This window comes from Arvicola amphibius, chromosome 18, assembly GCF_903992535.2.
Source record: "Arvicola amphibius chromosome 18, mArvAmp1.2, whole genome shotgun sequence".
Classification (NCBI taxonomy): Eukaryota; Metazoa; Chordata; class Mammalia; order Rodentia; family Cricetidae; genus Arvicola; species Arvicola amphibius.
In genome coordinates this window covers 1326793-1339258 of record NC_052064.1, presented here as the reverse complement: position 1 = coordinate 1339258, position 12466 = coordinate 1326793, and the positions used below count along the sequence as shown (strand labels likewise).

The following is a 12466-nucleotide window of genomic DNA, read 5'->3' as shown; positions in this document are numbered from 1 at the left end:
ATAACACCAGTGGTCACACAACAGGAAGATTTGACCATCCTAACCCAGAAGAAGCAGAAGAAAATGACTTTAAACATAACTTTATGAAGATGATGGAGACCTTTAAAGAAGAAATGAAAAATTACCTTAAAGAAATGGAGGAAAAGACAAACAAAAAAATGGAAGAAATTAATAAAGCCTTCAAAGAAACCCAAGAAAAAACAAACAGGTGAAGCAAACACTTAAAGACTGGAAAATTGAAATAGAGGCAATAAAGAAAACACATATGGAAAATGGATATGGAAAATCTGGGTAAATGAACAAGAGGAAAGTATAACCCACAGAATACAAAGAGATGGAAGAAAGAATCTCTGGTGTTGAAGATACTATAGAGGAAATAGATTTCATTGGTCAAAGAAAACATTAAATCCAACAAATTCTTAATACAAAATATCCAGAAAATTTGGGACACTGTGAAAAGATCAAACCTAAAAATATTAGGTATAGAAGAAGAATTCCTGCTCAAAGGCACATAATATATATTCAACAAAATCATAGACGAAAGCTTTCCCAACCTAAAGAAGAATAACCCTATGAAGGTACAAGAAGCTTATAGAACACCAAATAGACTGATTCAAAAAATGTCTTCATGCCATACAACAATCAAAACACAAAATATACAGAATAAAGAAAGAATTTTAAGAATTGCAAAGGAAAATGGTCAAGTAACATATGAAGGTAGACCTATCAGAATTACACCTGACTTCTCAATGGAAACCACGAAAGCCAGAAGGTCCTGGGCAGATGTGCTGCAGACACTAAGAGACCACAGCTGCAAGCCCAGACTACTATACCCAGTAAAACCATCAATCCCCATCAATGGAGGAAATAAGATATTCCATGATGAAACCAGATTTAAACAATATGTATCCAGAAATTCAGCCCTAAAGAAAATACTAGAATGAAAACCCCAACTCAAAGAAGCCAACTGCACCCACAAAAACACAGGCAACAGATGACTTCCCACCAGCAAAACCCATAGAAGGAAAACACAAAAATACTACTACAAAAATTAACAGGAATTAACAACCACTGGCCATTAATGCCTCTTAATATCAATAGACTTGATGGAGGAGAGTTATCTGTCTATGTTTCTTTCATTGGTTAATTAATAAAGAAAACTGCCTTGGCCCTTTAAGAACAGAAAATTAGGTAGGTGGAGTAGACAGAACAGAATTGTGGGAACAAGGAAGTAGAGTTGGAGAGACGCTTCAGGCAGTCTCCATAGGAGTCTCCATGCTGCTGCTCTCCGAGATGGACGCAGGTTAAGATCTCTCCTGGTAAGCCACAACTCGTGGTGCTACCCAGATTACTAAATATGGGTTAAAGCAAGATATGAGAATTAAACAATAAGAGGCTAAAACTATGGGCCAGGTAGTGTTTTAAAAGAATACAGTTTCCGTGTAATTATTTCGGGTGTAAAGCTAGCCGGCGGCCGGGTGGCGGGACGCAGCCCTGCCGCTTCTCACTACAGATTGGCGCGCCAACGTGGTGACCAAATCCACTTAAAAACCTTGCCCGCTTGGGATCGGAAAGAAATTACTCTGAGACCATGCCAATGGCTCACTGCTCCCTGCCTGCACCTGGGCAGATGGCGGAATCAGGCTTAGGCGAGCGGGACAGCGTTTGCGGATTCCTGCCGCCATAGAGAGAGAGGTGTTTTCAGTCTGCGCAGTGCTCTGCGCATCTGATTTGGCTGTAACTTGGATTAAAAGAGTTTCTGTGCTGCACGCTCAGAATCAAAATTAAACTGCTGAGTGCAGCTCCAATGTGGACTGCTGTGTACTGCAGTAGCGGCTTTGGCTCTGCTCCGCCATGCTGAACTGTGCTGATCTCAGGCAGGATCTATCGTAATTACCACAATAACTGCGCAGTTAAGGTTTAGACTTGGCTGTAAACAGGCAGTACCGTATTACCTATAAGTGGCGCAACTTAAGTTTTTAAGAAGTGCTTAACCTTTTAAGAAATGCTCCTGGATAGTAAAAAATTACAGATTCACAATAGAAAAGATTCAGACATAGAAGGCCTTTAAATGGCTCACGTAGGCTTAAAAGAGAGAAAAAGAAAATATAGAGAATAAAGTTAATGCCTTAAAAAAAAAAAGGTTAAAGTCTTTAAAGAGACAGAGTACAGATAGTTATAGATTAAAAGAAGTAAAGTGATAGAGTAAAAATAAGCCGCATAAAAATGGAAAATTCACAGAGAGTCTGGATTATGTATTTTGTTGTGTTTTCTTTCATTTTTTTGACTGTAAAGGAGCTAAATACAGAGAGACATTTCATTATATGGGCTGCCAGGCTAGACCAGAATGGACATCTTAACGGTATGACTTCAGGATTTGGATCTAAGAACATGATGCTTTGGAAAAGAGTTTCTTCTTTTGTTTTCACAGAGGATGAGACTCTGTGGATTGCTTCTATCCCAATATGGTATGATAGACCACGCCCTCCTGAAAGGTTGCTGTGAACACCCTCAAAAAATTACTTCGTTCAACTGCCGACTGAGATGAACCTAGCACACAGGTTATACCATGAAAGACCTAAATAACAGCGCCCCCATTCAGCAGGAAGCAGTTTAGAGAGAAAAAACTGCGCCCATTTTCCCAAATATTGCTTATAAATGTTCTTTTACATTTAAAGGGGGAGATGATATAGATATGAATTTGCATTGGTATAGATTTTAAGGTCAATTTGTTATATGTATATGTATTTCTGATTTTGATTAAGCTATTGTGATTGTAGTTCATTTTAAAGAATGTAATGTATAATTAGGAAATATAGGTTGTTAATGGATAATCATCGATTAATAGTCAAGCTTGTAGTCATGTTAGTCATTTTCTAGATGTGCATAGATATATTTCAGATAGGCATTCTTCATATCTTTCAAAGACTGCAGAATATGGCATTTAATGTTTTAATAACTTAGGGTTTTTCATGACAATGAGACACGTCTGCTCCTGGCAGCACCAATCTACTTCAAGAGGAAGATGGGCATCGAAGAGACTTATGGAGCCATTTGGGCAAGAAACTGCTCTTGGCTGGACTGTTCCATAAACTGGACACAAAGAACCCGCAGAGAGAGGACTGCTGAACTTGCCTAAAGGTGAGATGGTCTTTTGGGGTTCCTGATTCATTAAAGAGTCTGCGAGACGTTCTGCAGGACACAGCAGAAAGTGACTGAACTGTCTTTGGAATTTCCTGCTTCATGAAAATGTCTGCTGGATACTGTGGGCCTGAAGCCCGAAGATGGATGCCCCAACGGTACAGAGGAACTTTGGGTGACTGTCCAGGCAGCGAGTTGTCTCTGTCATTTCTAGAGTTTTATAAGTTACTTATTTCTTGTTTACTTAGGTAGCATTATAGCCTTCTGGAGTCTTTGATGGAGTTGAAGAATAAATAGATACTTATAGCTTTCCTTAGTTATGATAAAAGATAAAATAGATTTAAATATTGTAACTGTAATACTTGCTTGATAACTGTTTTGTTATATGTAATTTTGCTATGTTAAAGTTGAAGCCTTTCTTTTTTGTTTAAACAGAAAAAGGGGAAATGATGGAGGAGAGTTATCTGTCTATGTTTCTTTCATTGGTTAATTAATAAAGAAAACTGCCTTGGCCCTTTAAGAACAGAAAATTAGGTAGGTGGAGTAGACAGAACAGAATTGTGGGAACAAGGAAGTAGAGTTGGAGAGACGCTTCAGGCAGTCTCCATAGGAGTCTCCATGCTGCTGCTCTCCGAGATGGACGCAGGTTAAGATCTCTCCTGGTAAGCCACAACTCGTGGTGCTACCCAGATTACTAAATATGGGTTAAAGCAAGATATGAGAATTAAACAATAAGAGGCTAAAACTATGGGCCAGGTAGTGTTTTAAAAGAATACAGTTTCCGTGTAATTATTTCGGGTGTAAAGCTAGCCGGCGGCCGGGTGGCGGGACGCAGCCCTGCCGCTTCTCACTACATAGACTCAATTCACCTATAAAAAAACAGGCTAAGAGAATGGATACAAAAATAGGATCCAGCCTTCTACTATATACAAGAAACATACCTCAACTTCAAAGACAGACATTACCTCTGAATAAAGAGTTGGGAAATGGTTTTCCAATCAAATGGACCTAACAAGTAGGTGTAGCTATCCTAATATCTAACAAATAGATTTCAAACTAAAATCAATCAGAAAACATGGAGAAGAACACTTTATACTTATAATAAGAACAATCTATCAAGATGAGGTCTCAATCCTGAACATCTATGCTCCTAATACAAGAGCACCCACATGTGTAGAAGAAACATTACTAAAACTTAAATCACACATCAAACACCACACACTAATAGTAGGAGACTTCAACACTCTACTCACACCATTGTACAGGCCAACAAGATAGAAAAATAATAGAGAAATAAGAGAACTAACAGATGTAATGAATCCAGTGGGCTTAACAGACATTTATAAAACATTCCACCCAAAAACAAAAGAATATACCTTCTTCTTAGCACCTCATGGGACCTTCTCTAAAACTGAGCACATACTCGGTCAAAACAAACCTCTACAGATACAAAAAAAAATGGAGTAACCCCCAACATTCCACCCAAAAACAAAAGAATATACCTTCTTCTTAGCACCTCATGGGACCTTCTCTAAAACTGAGTACATACTCGGTCAAAACAAACCTCTACAGATACAAAAAAAATGGAGTAACCCCTGTGTCTTATCAGATCATGTAGTAAAGTTAGAATTCAACAACAACACTACTCCCAGAAAGCCTACAAACTCATGGAAATTGAACAGTGCTCAATTAAACCATCCCTAGGTCAAGGAAGAAATACAGAAAGAAATTAAAGACTTCCTAGAATTCAGTGAGAATTAAGGCACAACATACCCAAACCTAAGGGACACTATAAAAGCAGTGCTAAGAGGAAAGTTTATAGCAGTAAGTGCCTACATAAAGAAAACAGAGAAATCTCACATTAGTGACTTAACAGCACACCTGAAAGCTCTAGATAAAAAAAAATATGCAGACTCACCCAGGAGGAGTAGAAGACTGGAAATAATCAAACTGAGGGCTGAAATCAACATAATAGAAACAAAGAAACAATACAAAGGATCAAGAAGACCAAGAGCTGGTTCTTTGAGAAAATCAACAAGATTGACAAACCCTTATCTAAACTAATCAAAAGGCAGAGAGAGAACCCCCAAATTAACAAAATCATAAATGAAAAGCGAGACGTAACAGACACTGAGGAAATTCAGAAAATTATTAGGTCATACTACAACAACCTATACTCCACAAAATTGGAAACATAAAAGAAATGGGACAATTTTCTAAGTAGATACCATACATCCAAATTAAATCAAGACTAGGTAAACAATTTAAATAGACCAATAAACTATGAGGAGGAAATAGAAGCTGTCATCAAAAACTTCCCAACCAAAAAAAAAAAAAAAAAAAAAACAAAACAAAACAAACAAAAAAAAAACAGGGCCATATGGTTTTAGTGCAGAATTCTACCAGAACTTGCAAAGAAGAGCTAATACCTATACTCCTCAAAGTGTTCCACATAATAGAAACAGAGGGAACATCGCCAAACTCTTTTTTATGAGGCTGCAGTTACCCTGATACCAAAACCACACAAAGATTCAATCAAGAAAAAGAATTACAGACTCATGAACATGGATGCAAAAGTACTCAATAAAATAATGACAAACAGAATTCAAGAACACATCAAAAATTATCCACCATAATCATGTTGGTTTCATCCTAGAAATGCAGGAATGGTTCAGCATATAAAAACCTACCAATATAATCCATCATAAAAATAAACTGAAAGAAAAAAACATATGATCATCTTATTAGATGCTGAAAAAACATTTGACAAAATCCAACACCCCTTCATGATAAAGGTCTTGGAGAGATCAGAGATAAAAGGAACATATCTAAACTTTATAACATACAGCAAGCCAACAGCCAACATCAGATTAAATGGGGAAAAAACTCAAAGAGATTCTCATGGAGGACTCTCATTGGTTAATGAAGAAATTGCCTTGGCTTTTTGAAAGGGCAGGTTTTAGATAGGTGGAGTAGACAGAACAGAATTTTGAGAAGAAGGGAAGTTAGTCAGATGCCATGCCTCTCCTCTCTGAGACAGACGCCATGGAGCCAGCAGCCAGGTCATATATGCTGAATCTTTCCCGGTAAGCCAACACCTTGTGGTGCTATACACATTACTAAATATGGGTTAAAGCAAGATGTGAGAATTAGCTAATAAGAGGCTGAAGCTAATGGACCAGGCAGTGTTTAAATGAATACAGTTTGTTGTTATTTCCAGGGCTAAGCTAGCTATGCAGGAGCCGGGCGGGATGAAAAGCAGGCCTGCTAGTCTCCTCAGTACATGATTCTACTAAATCAGGAACAAGACAAGGCTGTCCTCTCTCTTCATATCTCTTCAATATAGTTCTTGAAGTTCTGGCCGTAGCAATAAGACAACACAAGGAGATAAAGGGGATTCAAATTGGAAAGGAAGAAGTCAAACTTTCATTATTTTCAGATGATATGATAATATATATAAGTGACCCCAAAAACTCTAGCAGGGAACTCCTATAGCTGATAAATACCTTCAGTAATATGGCAAGATACAAGATCAACTCCAAAAATATCAGTAGCCCTTCTATATACAAATGATAAAGAAGCTGAGAAAGAAATCAGAGAAACATCATCTTTCACAATAGCCACAAATAGCATAAAATATCTTGAGGTAACACTAACTAAAGAAGTGAAAGACCTACTCAACTAGAGCTTTAAGTCTTTGAGAAAAGAAATCAAAGATGATACCAGAAAATAGAAAGATCTTTCATGCTGTTGGTTAGGTAGGATCAACATAACAAAAAAAAAATGGCAATCTTACCAAAAGCAATCTATAGATTCAATGCAGTCCCCATCAAAATAACAAACAATTTTTCACAGACCTTGAAAGAAAAATAATCAACTTAATTTGAAAAAGCAAAAAACCCAGTATAGCCAAAACAATCCTGTACAATAAAGGAACTTCTGGAGGCATCACCATCCCTGACTTCAAACTCTATTACAGAGCTACAGTAATGAAAACAGCTTGGTATTGCCATGAAAACAGAAAGGTTGACCAATGGAATCAAATCAAAGGCCTGGATATTAATCCACACACCTATGAACACCTGATTTTTGACAAATAAGCTAAAATTATTTAATGGACAAAAGAAAGCATCTTCAACAAATGGTACTGGCATAACTGGATGTCAACATGTAGAAGAATGAAAATAGATCCATATCTATCCCCATGCACAAAACTAAAGTCCAAATGGACTGAAGACCTCAATATAAATCTGACCACACTGAACCTGATAGAAGAGAAAGTTGGAAGTAGCCTTCAATGCATGGGCATAGGAGACAACTTCCTAAATATAACTCCAGTAGCACAGACCCTGAGAGTAACAATAAATAAATGGGACCCCCTGAAACTGAGAAGCTTCTGTAAAGCAAAGGACATAGTCAATAAGACAAAAAAGCAGCCTACTGAATGGTAAAAGATCTTTACTAACCCCACATCAGACAAAATACTGATCTCTAATATATATATATATATATATATATATATATATATATATATATATGATATCTAATTTCTTAGACATCAAAATTCCAAATTACCTATTTAAAAATGGGGCTCAGAACTAAGCAGAGAACTCTCATCAGAAAAATTTCAGATGGCAGAAAGACACTTAAGGAAATGTACAACATCCTTAGCCCTCAGGGAAATGCAAATCAAAACAACTCTGAGATTCCATCTTAGACCTGTCAGAATGGCTAAGATCAAAATCACCAATGATAGCTTATGCTGGAGAGGATGTGGAGCAAGAGGAACAGTCATCCATTGCTGGTGGGAATGCAAACTTGTGCAACCACTTTGGAAATTAGTATGGCAATTTCTCAGAAAATTTCTCAGGATCCAGCAATACCACTCTTGGGCATACACCCAAAAGATGCTCAATCATACTACAAAAGCATTTGTTCAACTATGTTCATGGCAGCACTATTTGTAATAGCCAGAACCTGGAAACAACCTAGATGCCCCTCAACTGAAGAGTGGATAAAGAAAAGGTGGTAATTTACACATTAGAGTACTAATCAGTGATAAAAAAGCAATGATATCCTGAAGTTTGCATGCAAATGGATGGATCTAGAATATACTATCCTGAGTGAGGTAACCCAGACCCAAAAAGATGAATATGGTATGTACTCACTCATAAGTGCACACTAGCTATAAAGAAAGGATATTAAGTCTATAATTCATGATCCTAGAGAAGCTAAGTAATAAGGTGAACCCTAAGAAAAACATATAGATCCTCTAGGAGGTTAAAATAGAGAAGATCGCCTGACAATATTGGGAGCATGGGGGTGGGGGAGAAGTGAGGGTGGAAATGGATGAGGAGGGGAGAAGAGGAGGGGTGAAGAGAGCATGAGGGATGGGATAGTTGAGATGAAGGACAGAGATGAGAGCAAAGAAAGAGATATCTTGAGGGAACCATTATGGGGTTAGCAAGAAACCTGGTTCTAGAGAAATTCCCAGCAATCCACAAGGATGACCCCAGCTAAGACCCTAAGCCATAGAGGAGAGGGGGCCTGAACTTGCCTTGCCTTTTAGACTGATGAATATCTAAATGTCACCATAGAACCTTCATCCAGCAACTGATGGAAGCAGAGGCAGAGACCTGCATCGGAGCACTGGACTGAACTTCCAAAGTCCAATTGAAGAGTAGAAGGAATGAGAATATGAGCAAAGACCATCATGGTTTCACCCACTGAAACAGTCTACCTGAGCTAATGGGAGCTCATCAAGACCAGCCGGACTGGGAAGGAACAAGCAAAGAACCAAACTAGTCCCTCTGAATGTGATTGACAGTTGCATGGCTGGGGCAGACTGAGGGGTCACTGGCAGTGGCACCAGGATTTATCCCTACTGTATGTACTGGCTTTTAGGGAACCTATTCTCTTTGGATGGATACCTTACTCAGATATAGTAAGGAAGGCCTTGGACCTTCCCAAAAGCAATGTTCCTTACCCTCTCTGAGGAGTGGGTGGGGAATTGAGTGGGGGGGGGAGGTTAGTGGAGGAAATGGGAGGAGGAGAGGGAGTGGTAACTTGGACTGGTATGTATAATGAAAAGAGTTTGTTTTCTATTTTAAAAAATTTTTAAAGTAAAAAAAAATGTAATTAGATTATTACACCCACAGGCTGCTCTTCTTACATACTTAGTTTGAGGGCAAGTCATCACGCTAAGCTTTAGAAGCAATACAAGTGACAATGAATTAGAAGAAAGAAAGGAAGCAAAGAAAAACAGTGCCTACTAGTTCTTCCGTTAACCTTGCTTTGGGGAAAATATAGAATCTTTGTAAATTTTTTTCTTAAAGCACTTCTAGTTTTTAAAATCTTTCCCCTCACTTCTTATATAATATCTATTTTTCTTACTTTCTCTTAGTCCTCTAATTCTAAAAATGAAAAAGTAACAGATATTATAATAAGAACATTGTAAAATCTACTGAAATGAAAACAAGCTACACTATTTTTCAAAGCTTTAGTGATAACAAAATAAGAAAACTTTTCGATTGTTGCAATAATTAATTTTGCAAAAACATAAATGACAGGATAATTCCAATAGATGTTACAAATGCCCAAAAAAAAGCAGTTCAAATATTTCTAGGTGTATTAACATTTTTGCATTGATTAGAAAAGAGAAAACTTGAGCAAAAGTATTGATATTGGACATTGTGTCAAATAAATAGGTTTTCTAGAAGTTATTTTTGCTAAAAAAAAATTAGTACAGATTTTGAATCGAGTAGAACTCTCAAGCCACAGAGTTAATACAGGAATCAGTCCTTAAAACGGAAAAAAAAAAACATTGTCTTGAATATGAAATAGAATTTTTCATTGCAATAAAAGTAAATATTATCTGCGGGATGCTGCGGAGGAACAGGTGTTGGTGTCTGGCCGTGGCCAGTCAGAAGTCAGGTTATTTGCTGCTGGTCGCCAAGCCATGGGTCTCAGGGTTACTAGGAACATGAAAATTAACACAGAAAATAAAGCCAAGGTCAACATGACTGGCACCAAGCGTGTGCCTGCGGTAATTGCTGCAGTGAGACCAAGAACCGCTCTCAGAGATATGGTAACAAAGTCAACGAACTGGTAGTGGCAAGAGTCCTTCTGAAAAGGAAACTAAATCTTTACTTCCTGGAAAAGTTTCAGCTAACATCCCACCAAAATCTCTGGAGAAGGTGCCTGTGAATGAACCAGAGGTGGAACTTGCTGAGCCTAAATCTGCTATGGAAGAAAACCTTTCTCCTGGACCTATTTTGGTTGACAGTCCCTCTCCAAGCCCAATGGAACCATCTGGATGTGCCCCTGCAAACGAGTATCTGTGTCAGGCTTTCTCTGATGTAATTCTTGCCATGAGTGATGTGGATGCAGATGATGGAGCTGACCCAAACCTGTGTAGTGAATATGTGAAAGATGTATATGCTTATCTCAGACAATTTAAGGAAGAAGTCAGACCAAAAGACCTACCGGAATCATGAGAAATCACGGGAAACATGAGAGCTATCCTAATTGACTTGCTGATACGGATTCAGATGAAATTTAGGCTGCTGCAGGAGAACATGTACATGACTGTTTCCATTATTGACTGACCAGTTCATGTGGGATACTTATGTGCCCAAGATGCTGGAGCTGGCTGGTGTGACTGCCGTGTTTATTGCAAGCAAATATGAAGAAATGTACCCTCCGGAAATAGGGAACTTTGCTTTTCTGACTAGCAAACACTAAACACCAAATCAGATCGATGGAAATAAAAATTCTAAAAGTTCTAAACCTCAGTTTGGGTGGCCCTGTGCCTCTGCACTTCCTCCATAGAACATCTAAAATTGAAGAGGTTGATGCTGAACTTCGGCCAAATACCTCCTGGAGCTCGCTATGCTGGACTACAGCATGGTGCACTTTGTTCCTTCAAAGTTTGTAGCCAGAGCTTTGTACTTAGCACTGAAAATTCTTAACAGTGATAGGACAGCAACTCTTAAGCACCGCCTGTCCTACACAGACGAATCCCTTCTGCCTGTCACGCAGCATCTGGCTAACAATGTAGCCATGGTGTGCTGTGGGACAAAGGTCTTTTATCCCATCACTTGTATTATTTTTAATAAAATGCTGATTGGCCGGTAGTCAGGCAGGAAGTATAGGTGGGCAACCAGGCAGGAAAGAGAGGCAAGGCAATGAGAATGCTGGGAAAAAGGAAGTGCAGTTTGTAGTCGTGACCCAGCCACAGAGGAAGCAAGATGTGACTGCCTCACCGAAAAAGGTACCAAGCCACGTAGCTAACATAGACGAGAATAATGGACCAATTTAAGATCTAAGAATTAATTAATAAGAAGCCTGAGATACTAGGCCAATTGGTTTATAATTAATGTAGACCTCTGTGTGATTCCTTTGGGACTGAACGAATGAAGGACCAGGTGGGACAGAAACCTCTGTCAACAATGGTGAACTTACAAATACATGCCTATCAAGAACAAGTCTGCAACATCCAACATGCTAAGATCAGTGCTCTGGCGCAGCTGAATTGTACACAGCTCAGAATCTGTCCAAGGCCGTAGCAAAGGCATAACTCAAGTGGACCACTGCATCTGCAGTTGGCACCATGTGCCCTCTGTAATAGTATACAGTGTTTACTTGCTCTTCAAAAGGTTGTCTTACTTTCTTAGCTTACCTTATTTGGATGTGGTTGCTTATGACTCTAGGCTAACAACATTGTCTAAAACATTTAGGAATATTTTTAAAACTGCTTTTTAGTTTAACAGTGGATCCAGCTAATTATATATATGTATATATATTTGTGTGTATGTATATGTGTGTGTATGTATGTGTGTGTTTATCTACTTTCTTCACTTTATGTGTCCAGATCGTATCTCGTATCTTAAGTTATCTTGAAAAGTCCGCTGCCTAGATCTGGTGTCAACTATAAATCTACAAGCTTGTCCTTGGTTCCCTTTTCTATTTCTTCAGGTGCTTGCTGCCCATCATCACTATCACTTGAGCTGGACTTTCAGATCTGAAACCCAGTTTTCTTGTTGTGTAATTATTTATTTGTTTTTAATAGGCTTGGGAAATAGGATGATTAAAATTAAAGTTATCTTTTAAAGGAGTTTGCCTCTTGTTCTCAGTGTCCTACGTAAATGTGATCGTGCCTATGTTGTCAAGGAGATATTTTTATATGGGTTCTTTTTCTTCAACAACACCCCTTTCAAGCTACATTACATTTCACAGTGTGCATTTCATACTATATGCAATGTAATCATCCCTTTAAAGACAACCAAACTGCATTCTCCTGTCACCTCTAGACACAGTACTGCTA

At 38.3% G+C, this 12466-nt stretch overlaps 1 pseudogene; it reads left to right on the top strand.

Moving 5' to 3' along the window:
- The first annotated feature begins 10099 nt into the window (after nt 1–10099).
- LOC119804083 lies at nt 10100–11719 on the top strand (annotated as a pseudogene).
- Nucleotides 11720–12466: the final 747 nt, after the last annotated feature.